Genomic DNA, 23,353 nt, shown 5'->3' with positions numbered 1-23,353 from the left:
GGCCAAGGTACAGGATGCTAACATTGGCAACCTCTCCTAGAACTGACCTCAAATGATTAAAATGGGGAGGAGACACTCCCAAAAGAAAGGGGATGTGTTTCCAGAAGAGTAAGTGAGAAGCACTGAGCAGATCAGACAGTGTGTATGCCACCATGTTACCTTTTTATCAATCCCTAATTCCTCTGTACAGGTTCTTCTGGTAGTCCAGCCCTATATATTCTTTCCTTCCTCTGAATGGCTGTCACATTTCTTGGATGTGCTACTTATTTGTCATTCAGTCACACCCTGCCTTACCTTGTCTTTTCTGTTATGAGAAAGAATTGCTCCTTTAGTATTTTATTTATTTTCTAACTGTTCACCTATTTATTCTCTCCTGAGTGTGGCTTTTTTTTTTTTGACTGTAGGAATGTCTTAATTTACTTTTCATCCAGTAAGAATCCAAGCATAAGACTTCTACCAGAGTAGGTTCAATAACAGATTGTTTGAGTTGGTTCCCACTGAACTATGGTCCACATTGAATGCGTATTAACCTGGGTGGTCTAGTGGAGAAAAGTCCTTTGCTGAGTGTCAGGGGACCTGGCTTCTGATTTTCACATGAGCCATGAGGTGTTGGCCAAAAACAACTCTTTTTCATGGATTTTCCATTTGTGAAATAATGACAATAAAATGTGCCCTAGCTCTTAGGATTGTTGTGAGAGCACACTGGACAGATAAAAAGAAGGGTGCTGTATAAATGCAAGTAATGTTTGATTACATTGATAATTCAAAGAGCTAGCTCAGACATTACTGTATTTCAGGTGCAATACTTTTGTACCAAGTTTGTATTTACACAATGGTTTCCCTGCTTAGATAAAACCTCTCAAACTGCTAGAAACACAAACCAGTGGTTAAGCTAATCATTAACTTTTAAAAAGCCTTGTGGAACTTCAGAAAAATCTAATAGTAAACTTTGTTTTCTGTTCAAATAGGAAAAGTAATTTCTTTGGTCCCATTTGGCAACAAAGTGCCAAAGTGCCAAATTACAACTTTACTGTTAGGTGGATGTTCTTTTTTGTATTTTGATAACTGTTTAACTAATTTTGGTAAAGGAATGTTAACATAATGTTCGTTTTAAAGATCAACCTTTTTTTTTCCCTGTTTCTAAAGAATCCAGACTTTAATTTTCTTCTGTTAATCTAGCTGCAGATAACCAGCTCAAACTGACTTGCTATTTTACTTATACCAGGTGCATTTTAGGCACCGGGTCAGTGGGGGTCACCCGGATCATTATGGTCAGCACCCAGTCCAAAGGGGAAGACAGAGGAGAAACAACCCTATTTAATTATCCACAATTATTCATGTAACAATTCTCCAAAACTGTATGAATCAGGGTGGGTTAACTATTGTAACAAACACTCACAATTTTCAGCGTCTGAATGGAATCAAAGTTTATTTCTCACTTACATGCAATGTAATGGGTGTGCTCTGATTAAGTGGCTCTCTTCTAAGTGGTGGCACAAGATCCAGTTTCATTCAGTCTTATGATGGCATCATCTTCGACTCATGGCCTCCAAGGTCCCCAGGAAGAAGTATGATAGTGTGGGCAAGGCACACTGGATACTTAACCACCTCAGTCTGGCAGGTGGTTATTACGCACGACCTCTGCTCGTATCCCAGTGGTCACATTGGTCCAACTAGGGGCACACACCAGGTTAGGTGCTGGGTAGCTGCTTCCCTGCCACAATTGAATTAATCAAAAGAGATGCATATCTTAAATGAACCATCAGTTCCCTGTGATCTGAGGTGTGCTATTTTTACATGTGATAAAATGAGGGGTTAAGGAACTTACCCAAGGTCATACAGCTTCCTTGCGGTTTGTTTGGTCCAAAGCTCATTGTGTCTCTCTAACTTTTTTGCCATGACCTTGTAGCAGCCTCCAGGTTGGTCTCTTAGTAATGTGCCTATTAAGTGCCTTCTCCTGGTTTGGCCCATCTGGAAAGCTGGTCTTGATGCTGACTTAACTTTCTGGTCTGATTTTCCCATAGTTCTTGGCCGTGACTTAGGTCTTGCTAGTTTGCCGTAACTCTCTCCTCCAGATGCTGTCCCAGCATTGGATAAGGTTTCCATCTTCGTGACATGGAAAATAAAGAAGTGGAGTTAGAGCTTCCACTGCTACTGTCTGAACAGGACGGTAGCAGTTTGCCGATACAACTTGAGGCATCTTTGTAAACTGTTATTTTGTGCTTCTATTTCCCTTAGGTTAGTAAATGGCCAATGTTAAAGGACAGGGGTCTAAGAGTCTGGACACAGGAGATTGCTTGGGGTTTGAGTAGTGGAAGCATATTTGTTTTGTGAGCACAAATATATACAAAGGACACCTCAGAAGCAACAAGACAAATTACCTATATATGATTCTTTGACTTTGAGTTTTGGATGAACCAAAGCAAAGAGCTGGGCTCACATTTACTCTGCCTGATACAGATATGTGAAACATCAGTCCTGTTTCCAAACGCCTGATCCCATTGAGTTCTAGTTGCTATGGCTGTATAACAAATCACCAATGAACTTAGTAGCTTAAATAACCATGTATTATGCATAGATTTATGAACCAGGAATTCAAACTTGGCACAGCAGGGATGGCTTATATTTGTTTCCCAGTTTCTGGGGTCTCATTGAAATCCTCAATAGTTGAAGGTTGCGATTATGTGAAAGCGTATTCCTTCACAAGTCTGGTGGATTGTAATAGCTATTGGTTGGGCCTCTTCACATGGATCTCTCCATGTCATCTGTGTGGACCAATTTGGCTTTCTCATGAATGTGGTGTCTGAGTTCCAATGGTGAGAGAAAGAGAGGGAAGGAGGGGGGGGGGTGCCATGTTTTCACCTATCCTCAGAAGTCACGTAGCATTGTCTAGCCCACATTTTATTCATTCATATAGCCACACAAAGTCCTGTGCAGGTTCAAGCCAAGGAGATATAGATTCTATTTCTTGACAGAAAATGATAGCATTTGGGAAGAATGAGTAAGACTTGAACTGTAGGTTTGATCAATTTCTGAGGAATCTAACCTGTCACATCTTGCTTTTGTTCTGATTTGTAAATCTGACCTACATGTTAGTTTATCATGTATTTGGTGCCCATGTGCCAAGTACCTAATTGATCATATTATACCTTTTATAGATTAGGAAACTGAGGTCTGGAGAAGTTAACTAAATTGCCAAAGACCACAGAGCTAGAAAATGGTAGAATCAAGTTATAAGGCCAAGCCTGGCTGTCTCTAGGTCCCATACTCTTTCCCATAGTTCCTATACGATTCCCCATAGGGATGACTCATTCCTTTAATGAAAGGAAAGTTTGGCAGGAGGCTGAAGTGGTAGAGATGGGGTAAGGGGAAGTTCAGACACTTTGAATTAGTGATAATTTCCATGAAGGTTCTTGTTCTAATAATTTCCACCTTCCAGAATCCATACATCCTTAAAGCCCATCAAGTCAAGCAGATGTAATTTAAAACTTTGCTCTGGTTTCCAAACAGCTGTGATACATTTTCTTTTATTCTACAGCATGTATAAAATACTACTCAAAGGCCTCAGGACTCTGTGATATTAATGGACAATGAAATCCATCCTCCTTCAGGTGGATCAAGGAGAAACCCCACTGAGAATCTACTAGAACCAAAGAGTTCATTGTCCAAATCAAGATACTTTTGATAATGAAAAGTGATGCTATTAATAATTTTGCTGGATGAGGAGCATGCTAGAAATATTCTATATTTTGATCTGGAGGATAGTTACATGGTTGTGTATACATGTAAAAAGTCATTGTGCTGTAATCTTAAAAAGTGTGTGCTTTATGGATGTAAGGTTTACCTCAACCACAATGTCAGTCTGGGTACAAAATAATAATTATGCCAAGACAATAGTCATAAACATGTTCTATCTTGAGCAAATTGGAACATATTGTCACCCTAGCTATGATGCCCTTACTGGGGCTGAACAGAGAGATATTTATGCTCAGAGATGACTGACTTTCAATGTCAATATTTCATAAAATTGCATCTTTGGATCATATGCTGGAGTAAATAAAATGCTCACAGTCACACAACACGCACTCAGCTATACTCATTATTACCTCCATCCAACTTGCATTCACACACACATTCTTATAGTCTCAGTCATATATGCACACGTTCTTACACACACTTAATTATATCCACACATGCACATTCCCACTCATACAATGCGCATTCCACATGTATTTATACTCACTCAAGTTCACACTCACTCATATTCACACTCACAAGTGCTCACACAATGTGTACTCAGTCACGTTCTTAATCACACATATTCATTTACACCCATTCCTTATGCACTCATATTTACACACACTGACATACAACTTACATTTGTCTACAAATCCACCTGTACTTACATGCGATCTGCATACACACATTCTTATTCACACTTGTACTCACACACTTATATTTTTATTCACACATATATTCACACTTGCACTGATACAAGTCACATTTAAAACCATACACATTCTCTCTCTCTCCCTCTCTCTCTCTTTCTCTTTCTCTCCCCCCCCACCCTCAGGAAGAGCCAGCTAGAACCCGAATGGGGCACATGAGAACCTTTTATCCTTAGTTTTACTTCGTGGCTGGCTGATTGGGGATCTTGTCTTTGCTCCATTATTTCTCATATGCTTATTTGTCCCAAAATAAAACTGTCCAAATCACATTGCACATATTGCACATAAAAATCTACATAGTCACGGGCCGAGGATTTAGCTCAGTGGTTCTGGCGCCTGCCTCGCAAGCACAAGGTCCCGAGTTCAATCCCCGGTACCAAAAAAAAAAAAAAAAAATCTACATAGTCACAACAGAGATTTTTGCTAAGCTTCATAACTTAAAAACAAACATGTAAAAACCTATAAAAAAATCTCAAACTACTGTGTTCGTAATTGGTCTCTCTTTCCGTGCGTGTATCTAGGGTTTTAAATGGGTGGTTTTGATATTAGAGACTGAGCATTTTATAAACTAAAAGCAAGTTTTAGCTTAACATGCGAGACCCAGGCAGGTGGGCCTTAGGGACACAAGTGTGTTGGGGAAATTTTGTGTCACTGAGTGTGTCAGGGTGGCAACGGCCCTGGTGCTGAAGAGAGGAGGTGGTGGTGGGTTGTGTGATGGAAGCAGAGGCGGTTCGGGGTGAGGCGGTGGAGCTGATCATGGTCAGCGTGGTGGTGATGGTAGAAGTGGTACTGGCGGTGGCCATGGCTGGTATGGTGCCGGCCGTGGTTGGTGGTGGTGAGGTTAATCAATCTTTTCTCTCCCAGGAGATCCCTGGGATTCTTATGTGAATTGTTCAGATCTTCCTTGGCCCTTTGCTTGCCATGAGAGGAGCAGCCTCCCTGGTCAAATGAGAGCACTTTTTTTCCCTCATGGCAGCGGCATCCCTGGCTTGCATCCTCATAGCAAGGAGTGGCCTTGAAGATTTGCTCAACTGTGGCTTGACAGCTTCTTTTGCTGAAAAGGGGCAGGGGGAATCCCCAGTGGGTTATTCTGGGTAAAATTTAATTAACCATAATAAATTGAATATAGTTTCAATTCCATTTTTTGAGTTTAGACTTCCCTTGACAAACCTGTACTTATTCTAATAAAGCCACTAGTAAGTAAACCTCCTCAGTATTAAAGATACTGAGCAGAGGCCCTGGGCAGGAGGAACCCACAGACGATTATGTGCTAAGGAGTCTGGTGCTCTATGTGGTAAGACGTCTCTCTCTCTCAACCTCCCCGAATTGCATCCCAGACGGAACCTGCTCCTGGGCCCTCATTGCTGTATCCCTTGCCATAACCTCTGTTCACTGATTGCTTGCTTGCTGTGTGCCAGAAATCAGGCTAAGGGCTCCACATAAATTCTCTCAATGTAATTCTGAACAATAATAATGTGAGGAAGGCAGTGTTATCCTCTGCATGAAGATGAAGAGACTAAAGCTCAGAGAGAGGCAGCGATTTACCTAAGATCACATAGCTAGCAAGGGGAAAAGCTATACTGGAATTACTATGCCTCACCTCGTGTGTTCACAGAATAAATTACTCAACAAGTATGTTTTTGACCCAAACATGGTGCTTGGAGCAGTTGTGGATTTTGTCTGCCAGAAGCCCCAGAGACCTAGGACGGTGGGAGTCTCTTATAAAGAACAAATGATAGAAAGACAAGAAGCTACCACTGTTAACGTGAGTTTTAAATGTCCTGCTAAAGCCAGCACTTAATTTCACACCACACACACACGCACATGCACACACACACACTCCTATATTTCTTGACTGAAATCAAGTCATTCAGGAATTGCTTCCAATGAAAAGATTGTATCCCTTTTGAAAAGGGAGTATCTCTCCAGAATAATACAAGGGAAATACTACTTTGGAAGGAGTCTATGTTTTTTTAAATGAATTTCTATTTTAAAACAAATATTTAAAGAGCTTTATATTTGTAACTTGTTTTGTTAAAAGAGCTTTCCTCTCAGAAAAGCCATTGGTCTTCTTTAGGGCGCTAAGAAAAATAGACATCTGCCAAGTCTGGTGGTTTGAAGTCATGTCAAGGCCTGATGGGTAGAACAAGGCAGACTTGGGGCAGTTTTAGAAAGCTGGGACCATGGGTAGTTTTCCCCAGTTCCAGTTCAGTAGTCACTTGGGTCTGGGTCACCCTTTAAGAGAAAGGACCAAGGAAGGCAGGTTGGAAGTGAAACAGTGTCAGACAGCCTGGTCCCAAAAGAAACCTGAAGAAAATTGCAAAAGAGATGGGAAACGAGACAAGGGAAGCCATAAAGGAAATAACTCCTGCAGAGGCAATGACAGCAGCTGAGGGCAGGGCTGAAACCACTCCACATACCCCTACTCCTGGCCACCAAACTGAGAGAAAATCAAGCCAGAGACCAAGTAGCTTCCTCTAAATGCCACTTGCTTCTTGGTATTGGGAACAAGTGGTAGCTATAACAACCCTCCAAGCAAATGTCAAGAAATTCTGCAAGAGCCCAGCAGGGCAGGGCAAGACAAAGCTCACATCTCAGCCACAGCACGGGTCGAGGGTTTTATGAGGAGGGACATGGAGAGGGGGAGGTGCAGGGAGGAACCTGTTCCCACCCCAAAGCCTCTGAGAGAAGATGGGCCGGAGGGACCTGGAAAGCTATCTGCAGGGTGTCCTTGTGTCTCTGGCCTGCATCACTTGGCACCTCTTACTCTGTTCCAAGGAGAGGAAGGAGACAGTAGGACAGGGTTCTAGGGACCTGCTCAAGAAAGTTTTGTGAATCCTGGGAGAGAATTGGAAGGGTGTTAAGGAGTCAGACACGGGGAAAGGGCTGTTTCCCTGGTAACACCTTTGTCATAGCAACAATAGAACCTGTTCCCTGCCTGTAGGTCTCCCCATAGAGCCATGGTAAGTTTCCAGTGTGTCAGCCCAAAGCTGAGCTTGTCATTTTATTTTGTCACAGATTTCACCCTATGAATGTCTCTTGGGCTGGAAAGAAAAAAGCAGGTTAGGCTGACTTGGGAATAGACACTACAGACACCAGGATGAAGGTAACAAAAAAATGACAGAAGATATGGAATACTTTTCAACACCACCAAAAGAAAAAAAGAACAAGAGAGGAGAGACAGAGGTAGAGAGATGACAGAAATAGAGCTAGAGAGAGAGAGAGAGAGAGAGAGAGAGAGAGAGAGAGAGAGAGAGAGAGAGAGAAATAGCTAAAGATGCAAGTCTCACCAAAAAGGGAGACTGAGACTTACATCCTTAGGTCACTATTGTCACTTTTCACACTTTACTACGCTTAATAGTAGAAAAATATTCAATTCTGTTTGTTGGATCTCATTTATACATCAGTGTAGAAATATTCTTTCATTTACTGATTCATTCAATAATTATTCATTCAATAATTATGTGCTGAGAATTTGCTAGGGAAATATTCCTAGGACAATATCCTAGAAATATTATTAATCATAAGAACGAATATTTATTGTTTCCATTGCTACCCTGCTTGTGTAGAAAGGGAGACTGAGGAATAGAGAGGTGTGTGGCTATCAATGGAGTAGGTTGTTCCCTCATTTTTGAGAGCTTATATTCTAAAAAGAGATATAGACATCAAACTAATGATTGCATGATTCTTTAATTATAGTTGTAATGGATGTTTTAAAGGAGGTACGAGTCTGTCATAGTCTAGGTTAAAGGTGTAGATAGAAACTGGGGAATGATAAGAACAGATTCAGGCCACTCTTTCAAAGGAGTTTGCTTTGAAGAAGCCTGAGACAAGGCTATGTCTGGGGTGAGGTGAGAGAGGCCCTGGGGTGCTCACATGCCTTCTTGCTGCAGTCCTGGCCTTGCCCAAAGATGATGAAATAATGAAAGTTCTGGGAGACACATGGAGGATGTTGCCTTAGTTACTTTTCTCATTGGTGAGACAAAATACCAGACACCCAAAGATAAAAGAGGGGAGATTTATTTCAGCTCACAGTTTGTAGAAGTTTCAGTCCATAGTCAATTGGTTTCAAGGCAGGGTGGCATGGCAGAGGGGCATCACAGAGGAGAAACAGTCCATGGCATGGCAAGCAGAAGGCGGTGAGCAGCAAATACTAAGCAGCCTCCCTTTCCTTTTTATCCCATCCTGGCTATAAGTCTTTCGGGTGATGCCACCCACACCCAGGGTTGGGCTTCCCATTACCCATACCCAGAACTATGATAAACCAATTAGTGGACTAATCCCATACCACACACCCTTAATCCAAACATCAGATCCTTACCTCCCATTCACACTCCCTAGATAGAGCCACTTCTGAAAAGCCCTACCTATGACTGCAATAAGCTTTTGAAGGGGGAGCATCTGGATATAAGCCATAACACGTGTATGACTTTGACCTTGTCCAAGGAGTTATGGAGAAGGAATAATTTCTGTGGTAACAACCTTGAGAAGGGAGGAGAGAGGTATTTCTATATATGGAAGCATGGATATGTCACCCATTTTTGCAGGAGAGAAGGCAGAGGGCTTGGGGACAGATACTGGCAAATTGGGAGATCCAGTGGTGGGAAGATGAGAAAGTTTCTGTCTGTTTCTTCTATTTTCTCAGTATAACATTAGACAAGATATGTATTTGAGACCAAAGCAAGAAGAGGGCCTGTAGTCACTTTAGGGACAGGAAAGTCTACAATGATTGTATTTGACAGATCTTACCTTGACAGTGCAGTAGGTCTCTAGGCGGGGCTGTTGAAACTCATGTTATGTGTTTTCCTCCAGCAGGATGACACTACTCAGGTGGAGGTATGAAGTGGCTGAATTGTTGGACTTAATATGATTTGGGGGTTAACCAGGTAAGCACATGGAAAGGAGAGAGGGAAGACGGAATGGGGAAGTTGCCAGGAAGTGAGAGTCAAGATGGATCAAAGAATATAATTCAGAGAAAAAAGGGTCAAGATTGAGGATGTATGGGTCCATTTTGTGTTACTACAATGAAACACCTGAGGCAGACCAACTTTCGGAAGAAAAGTTTACTTAGCTTACGGGTTTTGAGGCTAAAATCCAAAGCACATGTGCAGACTCTGGCAAGTCTCACTCCCCACCCACCCACGTCGTGGCAGATGGCAATGGTGGGAGCATGTGTGGGAGGAAGAGCCCACATTTGAAGCCAGAGAGGAAGGGTGGATCATAACAGCCTTCTGGTGAGAGCTAATTGGGGGTCCCCAAGAAATACATTAATCTTTCTCAAGGGCTGCACCCTAACTGGCTTAAAGATTTCTCATTAGGCCCTACCTCTTAAAGAATCCATATAACTTTCTACACTGCCACCCTGGTGACCAAGCTGCCAACACATGCTTGGGGAGTAGGAGGGGAGGGATCCATACCCAAACCAAAGCCTTCCACCCTGGGCCCCAACATTCATGTCCGTCTCGCAATGCTAAATGCATGCATCCTGTTCCCAATAGTCCTAAATCTTAACTGTTCCAGCATCACTCAGAAGTCCAAATCTCCACATGTTTCTCAGACACAAGGGCAGAAGAATAGGATAAACGTACCTATTCCTAAAGGGGGAAATAGGGAAATAGAAAGGACCCAAAGCAAGACTGAAACCCAGCAAGGGAGACATTAAAGTCCTAAAGTTCCAAGTCTGGCATCTGGTGCACAATGGAGGGAGGAAGGGAGGGGCCTCCAAGGCCTTGGGCAGCCTTGCCCCTATAACTTTGCTGATCACAGGCCACATAGTGACTCTTAGGTTGCACACTGATATCAGTGACTGTCCTGGGCAGGTGTTTCAAGTTTCTGGTAATTCTGCCTTTCTGGGGTCCTCTGCAGCTGTGATGCTACAGCTCAGCTAGGTATCACCCCATTCAGGGATTCTTGTAGGGGCTCTAATTCTGGGGCAAACTTCTGCCTGCCCTCCACCCCTTTCCTCTGAAATCTCATAATAATCTGATAACTCGTGCATTCAGCACACCTGCAAAACTAGCACCAAGTGGAGGTCACAAAAGTCTGCCACCAGCATGAGTCAGACCTGGGCCCACTTGAATCCTGGCTGCACCCCAGGGTTACAGGAAATAGTACTTCCCTTACCTAAAACACATGTGTACTTCTGGCTTCTGAAAACTGAGATGTAAGAACAGCCTTCAAGATTTATGAGATCCCTTCAAGGCCTTTCCCCGTTGCCCTGATTCAAACCACATGGCTTCTTTCTATCTGCACTAATTTCCTTAGCAAGCTTCTTAGCAGCTCCGTTGCCTCCCAAACACACCTTTTCTTTTTGCTCCTCCCCTGGCCAGGTTGCTGATTTTCCAAATCTTCCTACCCTGTTCCCTTTTGCTTCTGAGTCTCCCTGTAAACCTAATAGTGGCCAATAATATCCATGCTGCAGCCTGAATCTTTGCTGTTTTTAAATCTCTTCTGCCAAAGAAACTAGTCCATCCTTCTTAATTCTGTCCTTCTTAAAGTCTTAGGGCACAGACCCAATGCATCTGAGTTATTTGCACAGTGTAAGCTGAGTAGGCTTCAGTTCAATTTCCAATAGAGTTATTAATTGCATCATCATTCTGGTCATGACCACATATCCAATCTCTAGGATATATCTTAATCTAGGGATATCTCTTACCCATCTTAATCTATCTCTACAGATATCCCTAGCCTTACCATCTCCTGAGTCCTCATCAGTATTTCCTGTTGCACTCTGGTTACAGAAGTGTATGCTTTTTCTAGACTGCTCCTCCAGACTCCTCTAGCCTCTGCCTGTCAAACAATTCCTAAGCTACCTCTACAATTTCAGGTATAGTTATAGTAATGGCCTTCAGTACAATACCAATTTTCTGTATCAGTCAGTTTTTGTCACCATTAAAGTAGAGTAATTTTTTTTTAATAAAAGAGGTTTGTTTGACAGTTCTGGAGGCTCAAAGGTATGTCACTGGCATTGCCTCAGCTCTGGTGAGGGCCTTCTTGGTTACATCACTTCATGGCAGGACTGTGTATGGGAAGGAGGATCACATCTCAAAACCAGGAGCGAGAGAGAAAGAGGGGCGGGGAGAGAGTTTCCCTCCTGTTCTACTTTTTTTTCTGAGTCCCCAGGCTATTGGATAGTGCTTCCCACATTCAAGGTGGGTTTCCCCCACTCATTTCATTGGCTCACATGCCAATCTTCTTAGGAATCACCCTCATAGATACACCCAGAAGTATGCTTTACCAATTCTTCAGGCTTCCCTCAAACTGATCTATTTGAAGTCTAAAATTAACCATGACAAGGGGATAATGGATAAGGAAATAGTGCCTTCTGATCTGAACTGCTTATAAAAAAGAGGTTTGCTGGGTAGGAACTGGTACCTGAGTAAGTCAGCAGAGTTTCTGAGGTTAAAGCTTTTATTGAATGTGACAAGGTGAGGAGAATGACAGTGGGAGAGAGTAGCTATGCCACATAAGAGGATGAGAGAAATGGAGGTGAAGAAGCCCAAGAACAGAGGTGTCGAGTACTGGATGAGTCATTGCAAGAAGGGTTACCGACCCAGGAGGGAGAGAAAGATAGGGAGTCAGGTGCCAGAAACATCCTTGATTCAGTGTATCACTTAAGGGTTATTAGATGACAGCACAAGAAAGGGGTTAAAGTAGTCTAGTTTAAAGGTATGAACTTCAAAGGAGCTGAGGCTTTTGAAGAATGAAAAGTGGCTTGGAAATGGTAACAGGGAGCAGCAAGTATTACAGGCAGCTAAGTCAGATAGAAATTAATACAGTCAGAGGGGGACTGGGCCTTCAAGGAAGTCAACTCAAAAATTAAAGACATCAGAATTGTGGCTGGAGGCAAATCTGGAGAACCAGGCCTCAGAATGGAAAAGCAATAGCAAGGCCTGCATAGCTTCCAGATAAACAGCAATTTAAGATTATATAGTAAGGTTGGAGATTTAGCTCAGTAGTTCTGCCGCCTGCCTCAAAAGTGCAAAGTCCGGAGTTCGATCCCCGGTACAAAAAAATAAAAGATTATATAGTAATTAGCACTACCTGGTACAGATAGACAATCAGAGTCATAGGTGGGTGACCAGAACATCTGGAGCCATGCTCCTCTCCCTTCCCAAAAATGCTTCTGGTCTTTCCATATATCCTTGCTCTGTGACTCATTGCCCTATTGGATCAATATTAGCTAAGCAGCTATACTTGTAATCCTATATGTTGATTGCAGTCTGACCCACGTTGTATTCACATTGTGATTTTTCTGTATAAATTACTTCTGACAAAGAGCCTTGATGACCACCCACTCAGGATGACGCCTGGAAATCCAGGAGCCATTCTTTTTCCTTTTATTGCCAATAAAACTCTCCTAACTTCCTCCCTTGGTTTGAGATTTCCTTCGTTGATGTTGTGAGACCACAAACTCGGCACATTTGTTACCTAACAGGTCGGGAGTTCTATTTTTCCTGTATCACCAGGAAACCACCTGAGAGAGCAGAAGGGTCTCTACAGGTAGGATGGAAGGAATGGTGGCTTTAGGGCAGATCTAGGATCCAGATTTAGGGCTGGAGGCTAAAAGAAGGGTCAGAGAAGATGAGAACACTCTAGAAACTGTTGGTGATGGCACAGTGTGAGCTCCAAGGATCCCGTGGGAAGAATTTGAGGGCAGAGAAAGGTAGATTAGTTGGTGCGTACATGAAGCAAACTTGTCAGGGAGTAAGAGTTGATCTAAGGGATGGACACATTTGATAGCTATAAAATGGAGGTGTGGGGACAAAGCAGAATGCTAGTAGCTCTGCCAGTAATGATTATGTATTTCTTTAGAAAAATAGTTTTCCACTTAGAATCCTTTGACCACAAATGCTGTTAGGAAGCATTAGATCTCAAACTCGCCTTGGGTTATAGCTTTCTTGCTATTGCTCAACTGTGCCCTTTTTGGTGGGCTTCACCAGACTTTCATTTGGTGTCTTGGCCTCTACCCTTCTTAGGCTACCACCATCAGGATAACATAAGGTTTGAGCAGGGAGTGCTGGATTCATGGCTGTGTGTTGAAGCTGCCTCACTCAGGGTATAAGCTCTGATGTCCACTAAAAACATCAGCCTAGATCTTTTGGTTTTGATGCTAATTGGAAGTACTGTTGAGGTACCCAAGGAAGAGCTGATGGGTATTCACCTGGCTGGAACAGTCTCTATACCATTCCCCAAACCCAAGTTCATTTCTCCAAAACATTTTTCTGAACAAGAGGAGAGGAAGTGATGGAAGAATTTTACATTCCAGATCCCAAGCAAATTTTTATTATTTTAGGATTATTCCCTTCTTGTCTTTAGCTTAGGAAACTCGTTTTGTTTTTTTTTTCTCATTGGGAATTGTACCTTTACATGATGCATCTTGGTTCTTATTTTTTCTCCATTCCTAGCCCTCCCTTCACGCCCTCCACCCTTCCCTATTTACAAAGACTTTATTTCCATTTTTTCCATTTCTCATCATTTTAGGAAACTAGTTTTAATAATCTCTTAGTTTTCTTTAGCAACTTGCCACTTATAAAGGGTTTTCACTCAGATTATCCATTTGATCCTCACCGTGTCTCTATAAAATATGTAATTTCAAGTCTTCTTCGTGAATGAGGAAGAGGAGATGCCAAAAATGTTAAGTCTCTACAGATCCAAGGCAAAGCCAGAAGTCTTCAGGTTCATTTACTTCCTCTCTCTTAGTAATGAAAAAGCCAAGTAGAATGAATTTTTAAAAGACAGTAACCAAACCAAGTACCCGAGGAAACTCTAGAAAACACTATTACACAAATTGATGGATTTTACCTAAGCTGTTTATACAAATGCCAGTTAGTTGTTAGAATTTCTTACTTGTTCCTAGGAAGCATGTAAATAACAGGCTGTGGATCTGAGCTGAATGCTATAAGATTATTTTCTAGAGCATTCTAAGGAGGGGTTAATAGCTAAATGCTCAAAAGAACTAACTTAAAGCAGCTGAGACAGCTACTAAATCTTAAGTAATAAAATCAAGTGGCTATTTTCCCAGCTGCACCTCTCCTCAGATGAAGCCTCTCCACAGAGTCCTTCAGAATTATCCACCGGTCTCGGGGTTGCATGCAGCAGGTCAGTGCCCACTGTAGCACACTCATCGCTGAGGGGATATGTCTGATGCACTCAGCTGTCCATTTGGCTTCCAACAGCTCAACACTTTGGCTGCCCAGAACTTGCCATAGGCCATTCTGGGAACTGACCCATATGGATAAAGATGAATCTTGCTGTGGGTTGGAAGTAATTTAAATTAAAAGCTCCCCTGTGGGGAAAGCCCTATGCTTTCTTATTTTTCCTTCCATCTTTTCAATTTGTGACCTCATTCTTGGGGATGACTTTACTTTTTTCTTGATTCTCTTTGTTTCTCTGAGCCCTAGGGAGTGGCCTCACCACATCTGCATTCCAGCCATAGGAGAGTGCTAGACAAATTAACTGTTTCATTAATAGGTAGTACTGCTCTTAAAAGCACATTACTAAGTATGAGGTAAATCCAAGATTGGTTGATGGCTGATTACTGCCCTCCATTAGGAGAGCCCATTTCTGGATTATCTTTAGTTGGCCTTCTGGAAATAAATTTGACCTTCAGAAGTGGACTATCGCTGAGACTGCAATCTAGATATTGCCCCCAATTTTCTGTGTTTTACAATCTTATGCAAGTAATCTCTAGCCTTAAATGTGTAATTGAGAGAAGAATTTACCTTTGTGTGTCTATGTATGTTTATTTTTCCTAGGAACTTGACATTAGTCAGAGATAATTCCCTGTATTGAGAGTTTATACTGCAGAATATATGTATCAAAAATTTTTTTCTTTGACATTATGTGATTGTTTGAGATAGGTTTGTCCAGGATAGCCTCAAACTCCTATGCTAAAGTTATCCTTTCTGCTTTAACCTCTCATGTGACTGAGACTATGGGTGTGTGCTACTGTGCCTGGATTAAGTGTCTTTTATACATTATTAGAATCATCATTACCCCCTGAAGTATTTAGTAACAGGTGGTAAGCTTTGAGAATAGAAAAAAGGTTGATAGTATATTTCATGGATGAGAAACCTGAAGAGATATGTGGGTAAAAGTAGGCCATAGTTGTTAGAAAATCTTGGATTGTGAATATTTTTATTTTTCAGTATAATTTTCTTTTTTTGGTGTTTGGGACTGACCCCAGAGCCTCATCATCTTCACTAGACAAACAGTCTACTGCTGAAGAATGTGGTTCTAACTATTCCTACAAGTGTTATGTCTTCAGACCATGCAGTCAAAATGAAGTCTGAATCCTTGGTAAGTTCCTTAGTGTCTCCCTGAACGAGATGATCACGTCTCTGGCACAGAGAACAAAAGATTACTCAGAGACAGGACTTTAGTTCAGTCATGGAGAGGCCCAGAGATGCTGCTTCTTCAGCATAAGAGAGCTTCAGGGAAACAACAGCAAACTGAGACCTCTGCAGTTATTTATTTTTTACTCAAGGACATAAGAACAAAGATGTAGAAGAAAAGCATTTGCAACACTTGTGTAGGAGTTTTGGTCAGAGGACAGGGAAGGAATGGAATGGTTTGTTATATGATACATGTCAACCCAGTTTAAGCAATCTTATCAGGGAAGAGAGGACACAATGGCCAAACAAACATCTCTGAGAACAAATTGCTTTTAATTCTGCTGACTGTTGTCCCAGCAAGTCTTCTCTAAACTTTAACCATGCATTCCAGGAGCCTGGGAACTATTGTCCCAATGCCCCTTTCTTTTCACATTCACTTCAAACACTCCTTTGACCAGAGTCTTCCCACATACTTCCTTTTGGACAATCACAAGTAGAAATGAGGATTTTGGCTAGAAAGAATGTGAAGTCCAAGCCCTTCCACTGGGTAGCCAATGTATCTCACATGACTCATCAAGGTTCTCATTTGATACTAGTTGTATAATTTAGGTGCAGGGACCCCAAGAGAGTGGGAACTGATGCAAGTCCTGAATAGGGTATTTTTAAGACAATGGAGTGGTATTTTGGAGTCCATCAACACCTTTGAGTTTGGTTAGTGCTGTGTTTGAATGGGGCCTTCAAAGTTCATGTGTTGGAAACTTGGTCCCCAGTATGGTAGTTTGGGAGGCAGAGCCTAATGGGAGGCATTTGGTATGGGAATACCATCTCATGAATGGATTAGTGGATTATTTTGAGAGTAGGTTCATTATCTCAGGAACAGATTCCTTATAGTAAGATAAGCTTAGAGTGCCAAGGAGCAGAGCTGCCCCTAGTGCTGAGTAGGAGCCTTCTAGGCCACCATACCACCACCCCTAGTGCTGAGGAGGTGAGCCACATGGGTGCCAGCAGCACCCTCCCCCCACTGAAATGAGAAGACACATAAACAAGTCTCAACACCAGACTTCCAGATCACCTAAAGCAACCCTAAAGGGAAATGAGATGGAACAATCTGATACTCCACCACCTGGACTCCCTGAACTGGCAACAAAAGAGGATCTAGAAAAAATGAAATCAGAAATAATTTCTCAGATAATAGCAGAGATTGTGCCCACAGTGCAAGACATGATTAATAAATCTAGAGAGGACACAGATAAAAAAACAATAGAGGAGCCGAGGAACATGATGGAATCCCAACATAGGAAACAAATGGAATCCATAAAACAGATGCAAACAGATTTCCAGGAGATGAAAAACTATTGAAAGTTTACACAGCAGAATGAACCAATGTGAGGACAGAATTTCAGATATAGAAGATAAGATTGCAATTAGTGACCAGGAAAAGAAAAATTTCTTTAAAATAGTAAGGGACCATGAGAAATCAATCCAGCAGCTGCTAGATGATGCAAAGAATGACATAAGACTGATCAGAGTCGATGAAGAAACAGGAGAGAATGCAGATGACGTAAAAAAACTGTTCACAGAAGTGACGGCAGAAAACTTCTCCAGCAGGGGAAAAGATCTTGACATATAGATAAGTGAGGCATATAGGACTCCAAATAGCCTTGATCAAAAAAAAAAAAAAATCTACACATAGGCATATAATTGTTAAGATTCCAGAAACACAACAGAAGAACAAAATTCTACAAGCAGTGAGAGAAAAGAAAAAAAATCACATACAAAGGAAAGCCCATCAGAATCACAGCAGACTTCTCAACGCAAACCCTCAAGGCAAGAAGAGCTTGGAGTGACGTATTTCAAGCCCTAAAGGAAAACAGCCTCCAACCCAGATTGATGTACCCTGCAAAAGTATCTTTCAAAATTCATACAGAAATAAGATACTTTCATGACAAAGAGCACCTGAGGAACTTCATGAATACCAAAACAGCACTCCAAAGACAATATCCTAGGAAAAGACAACAAGGATGACAACCCCAGGAAGCCCAGCAGAATGAATCCATCAGGCATAACAAAAAATTAAATTCAAAGGGGGAGAATCCAACAAAAAGAAAAAGTCATGACAATGATAAGTCAATATGTATCAGTTATAACCATCAATGTTGATGGTCTCAATTCACCAGTCAAAAGAAACAGACTGATAGAATGGGTCAAGAAGCAAGATCCACCAATATGCTGCATACAAGAAACACACTTAATTCAAAAAGAAACTCATAGACTGAAAGTTAAAGGGTGGAAAACAATACTCCATGTCACAGGAACCTGAAAAAAAGCAGGAGTAGCTATCCTTTTTGCAGATCAAGTGGATTTCAAACCAACACTGATTAAGAGAGACAAAGAAGAACACTACATCCTTGTAAAGGGAACAATCCAAGAGGAAGAGATGACAATCATAAACATATATGCACCAAATATTAGTGCACCCAACTATATAAAATGAATACTAATGGACATGAAACATCAAAGCACTAATACAATATTAGTGGGGGACCTCAACACCCCACTGTCACAAATAGATCAACTAGACAAAAAATAAGCAATGAATTACTAGAACTCAATCAAACTCTTGAACAAATGAACTAAACAGATGTTTACAGTGTTCCACCCCACAAAATCAGAATACACATTCTTTTCAGCTGCACACAGGTTGTTCTCCAAAATAGACCACATACTTGCTCATAGAATATGTTTAAGTGCAAAGGAATTGAAGTTATCCCCTGCATATTATTAGACCATAGTGCGATGAAATTGGAAATCAAAAGCAACAGAAACTGCAAGAATTTCATAAACATATGGACATTGAACAACACACTTCTGAATAACCAATGAGTCACAGAGGAAATTAAAGAAGAAATCAGATAGTTCCTACAATTAAGTGACAATGACAATACAACATATCAGAATCTATGGGACACAAGGAAGGCAGTCTTATGAGGGAAATTCATAGCAGTGAATATTCATATTAGGAAAACAGAGCAAGCTCAGTGAAATGACTTGTTGCTAAACCTCAAGCTTCTAGAAAAAGAAGAGCAGGACAAACCCAAAGCTCATACAAGGGAGGAAATTATAAATAATAGAGAAGAAATTAATTCAATGAAGACTAAGAGAACAATACAAAAAATCAGTGAAGCAAAGAGGTGATTCTTTGAAAGAATAAACAAAATTGACAAACCCTTAGCAAACCTTATCACAAAAAGGAAAGAAAAGGCCCAAATCCATGCAATTAGGAATGAAAAGGGTGAAATTACAACAGACCCAGCAGAAATCCAGAGGATCATCAATACCTACTTTGAGAACCTATACGCCAATAAAATGGAAAACACAGAAGAAATGGACAGATTCCTAGATATGTATGAATTACCAGAGTTGAATGAAGAAGACCTAAAAATTCTAAACAACCCAATATCAATCATTGAAATTGAAAACGTAATTCAAAACTTACCGACTAAGAAAAGCCCGGTCCTGGTGGCTTCACTGCTGAATTCTACAAGACATTTAGAGAGGAACTACTGCCACTACTGTTTAAGCTCTTCAATGAAATTGAAATGGAAACAATACTCTCGAATTCATTCCTGGAAGCAAGCATCACCTTGATCCCCAAAGCAGAGAAAGACCCAACCGAAAAAGAGAACTATAGGCCAATCTCACTAATGAACATAGATGCAGAATTCTTTAATAAGATACTGGCAAATAGAATGCAGAAGATCATCAAGAAAATCATACACCCTGACCAAATGGGATCATCCCAGGGATGCAGGGATGGTTCAACATTTGCAAATCAATCAATGTAATACACTGTATCAATAGAGTCAGGGACAAAAACCATATGGTCATCTCACTAGATGCAGAAAAAGCATTTAACAAAATCCAACATGCATTTATGATTAAAAACCCTGCAAAAAATTGGAATAGATGGTCTGTACTTCAATCTGATAGAAGCCATTTATGAAAAACTAACAGCCAATATCATACTAAATGGTCAAAAACTGAAATCCTTCACACTAAAATCAGGAACAAGACAAGGATGTCCACTATCACCACTCCTGTTCAATATAGTTCTGGAAACATTAGCCACGGCAATTAGACAAGAGAAAGAAATAAAAGGAATAAAGATAGGAAATGAAGAAGTCAAATTGTCATTATTTGCAGATGACATGATACTCTATATAGAAGACCCCAAGAACTCCACCAAAAGTCTTCTAGACTTAATAAGCAAATTCAGTCAAGTAGCTGGATACAAGGTCAACACACAAAAATCAATAGCTTTCCTCTACACCAATGACAGACTCACTGAGAGAGAAATAGGGCAAATAATTCCTTTCACAATAGCATCCAAAAAACTGAAATACCTAGGAATCAACCTAACGAAAGAAATCAAAGACCTCTTCTCTGAAAACTATGGCACTATTGAAAAGAGAGATTGAAGATGATATCAAAAAATGGAAAGACATCCCTTGCTTCTGGGTAGGAAGGATCAACATAGTGAAAATGGCCATACTTCCAAAACTGCTATATAGATTCAATGCAATTCCAATTGAGATCCCAGCAGCATACCTCATGGACCTGGAGAAAACAATCCAAAAATTCATTTGGAACAAGAAGAGACCTAGAATAGCAAAAGCAATTATAGGCAACAGAGACATGGCAGGGGGTATCACAACACCCAACTTGCAACTCTACTACAAAGCTACTGTGATAAAAACAGCATGGTACTGGCAAAGAAACAGACCTGAGGACCAGTGGAACAGATGAGAAGATGCAGAAACAACTTCAGACACACTCAGCTACCTCATCTTTGACAAAGGAGCCGAACACCCTCACTGGAGGAAAGACAGCCTCTTTAATAAATGGTGCTGGACTGTGGAAATCAGTATGGAGATACCTCAAAGAACTAGGACTGGAAGTCCCATTTGACCCCACTATTCCACTGCTGGGGATCTTCCCCAAAGAATTAAAAGAATCATACCACAGTGATATATGTGCACCCAGGTTCATAGCAGCACAGTTTGTGATAGCTAAAACTTGGAAACAGCCCAAATGCCCATGAACTGGAGACTGGATAAAGCAAATGTGGTTTTTTAATAAAATGGAGTACTACTCAGCCATAAAAAATGAGAAATTAGAGACATTTATAGCTAAATGGATGCACATTGAGGCGATACTCTTAAGTGAAATATATAGGACATACATGTATAAATACCGAATAGTTTCTCTGGTGTGAGAAACTGAAAGTGTAAATAAGGACTAAATGTATAATAGGTAATGTGAAATAGGAAGAAAACGGGCAAAGGGGAAGGAAGTGGGAGGGGTAGGGGAAAGGATAGAAGGGAATGGGATTAATATGAGAAAATGGAAAAATAGGAACAAAATGTTTGTAAATAGGGAGGACTGGAGGGGTTGAAGGGAGGGCTGGGCAAGGGTGAAAAATAAGAACCAAGAGAGATTATGTAAAGGTGCAAATTTCCAATGATGAATGTCATTATATTGTATACCTAAAATGTACCAATGATTAGAATGAATAATCGATAATGTAAAATAGGAAGAAAAGGTCCAAAGGGGTAGGGGTAGTGGGAGGGGCAGGGGAAAGGAAAGAAGGGAAAGGAAAAATGCTGAGAAATGGAAAAAATGGAAATAAAGTCTTTGTAAATAGGGAAGGGTGGAGGGGGTGAAGGGAGGTCTAGGAATGGGGAAAAAATAAGAACCAAGATGCATTATGTAAAGGTACAATTCCCAATGAGAAATGTAATTGTGTTGTATACCTACAATGTACCAATAAAAGAATTTAATGAAAAAAAATGGTGCTGGAAAAATTGGGTTTCAACTTGCCAAAGATTAAAACTAGACCTATATCTCTCACCATGCACTAAACTAAAATTTAAATGGATCAAAGATCTAAATATTAAAACAGAAACACTGAACTGGCTGGAACAGAGGTTAGGTAGAACTCTTGAAGACATTGGTGTAGGAAAAGATTTAATGAACAAAACCTTAGTTGCCCGTGAACTAGTACAAACAATCAACAAGTGGGATCTCTTCTGATTAAAAATCTTCTGCACAGCAAGAGAAACCACCAACAGTGTGAAGAGACAACCCACATGTGGGAAAAAATTTTCACCTGCTGTTCCTCAGACAAAGGTCTACTATCTAGAATCTATAAAGAACTTAAAAAAAAAACAAACCAGACCTCCCAAATTTAAAGACCCAATACAAACATAGGCATCTGAAATGAACAGACATTTCTCAGACAAAGAAGTAGAAATAGCAAATAAGCATATGAAAAAATGTTCAACATCACTGATCATTTGAGAGATGCAAATGAAAACAACGCTGAGATTCCACCTCACCCCAGAAAGAATGGCTGCTATCAAGAAATCAACCAATAACAAATACTGGTAGGGCTGTGGAGAAAGAAGAACAGTGCTCCACTGCTGGTGGGAGGTGGGAGTATAGACTGGTGCAGCCACAATGGAAATCAGTATGGAGATACCTCAAAGAACTAGGCCTGGAAGTCCCATTTGACCTAGCTATTCCCCTGCTGAGGATCTTCCCCAAAGAATTAAAAGAATCATACCACAGTGATATATGTGCACCCATGTTCATAGCAGCACAGTTTGTAATAGCTAAAACTTGGAAGCAGCCCAACTGCCCATCAACTGGAGGCTAGATAAAGAAAATGTGGGTTTTTAAAAATAAAATGGAGTACTACTCAGCCATAATGAATGAGAAATTCATTCTAATCATTGGTACATTTTAGGTATACAATATAATCGATAATGCAAAATAAGAAGAAAAGGTCCAAAGGGGTAGGGGTAGTGGGAGGGGCAGGGGAAAGGAAAGAAGGGAAAGGAAAAATGATGAGAAATGGAAAGAGTGGAAATAAAGTCTTTGTAAATAGGGAAGGGTGGAGGGGGGTGAAGGGAGGGCTAGGAATGGGGAAAAAATAAGAACCAAGATGCATCATGTAAAGGTACAATTCCCAATGAGAAATGTAATTGTGTTGTATACCTAAAATGTACCAACAAAAGAATTTAAGAAAAGAAAAGAATGAGAAATTAGAGACATTTATAGCTAAATGGATGCACATTGAGGTGATACTCTTAAGTGAAATAAATAGGACAAACGTGTAAATACCGAATATTTTCTCTAGTGTGAGAAACTGAAAGTGTAAATAAGGACTAAAAGGTATAACAGATAATGTGAAATAGGAAGAAAAGGGGCAAAGGGGAAGGGGAAGTGGGAGGGGTAGGGGAAAGGAAAGAAGGGAAAGGAATTAATATAAGAAAATGAAAAAATGGAAACAAAGTCTTTGTAAATAGGGAGGGATGGAGAGGTTGAAGGGAGGGCAGGGGAATGGGAGAAAAATAAGAACCAAGAGAGATTATGTAAAGGTACAAATTTCCAAAGATGAATGTCATTATATTGTATACCTAAAATGTACCAATAAAATTAATTTAAAAAAAGAAAGATAAGCTTGGTCTCTTTTGCTTTCCTCTTGCCTTCTCTTTACCCTTTGAT

The 23,353-nt window shown here is 40.7% G+C and overlaps 1 long non-coding RNA gene across 1 annotated transcript in view; it reads left to right on the top strand.

Annotated features, from left to right (window-relative positions):
- Window positions 1–21,188, top strand: part of LOC147826453 (uncharacterized) — a 34,485-nt gene extending 13,297 nt beyond the window's left edge. The window contains exons 3-4 of the long non-coding RNA XR_015439555.1: window positions 7,467–7,554; window positions 9,261–21,188. This is a non-coding gene — a long non-coding RNA (uncharacterized LOC147826453). The remainder of the gene's footprint in view (window positions 1–7,466; window positions 7,555–9,260) is intronic.
- Window positions 21,189–23,353: the final 2,165 nt, after the last annotated feature.

The sequence above is a fragment of the Heterocephalus glaber genome, unplaced genomic scaffold (assembly GCF_053883595.1).
Source record: "Heterocephalus glaber isolate CG9 unplaced genomic scaffold, H.glaber_assembly_v1.0 deba00001472, whole genome shotgun sequence".
NCBI classification, from domain to species: Eukaryota; Metazoa; Chordata; class Mammalia; order Rodentia; family Bathyergidae; genus Heterocephalus; species Heterocephalus glaber.
This window is presented reverse-complemented; position numbering and strand designations above follow the sequence as displayed.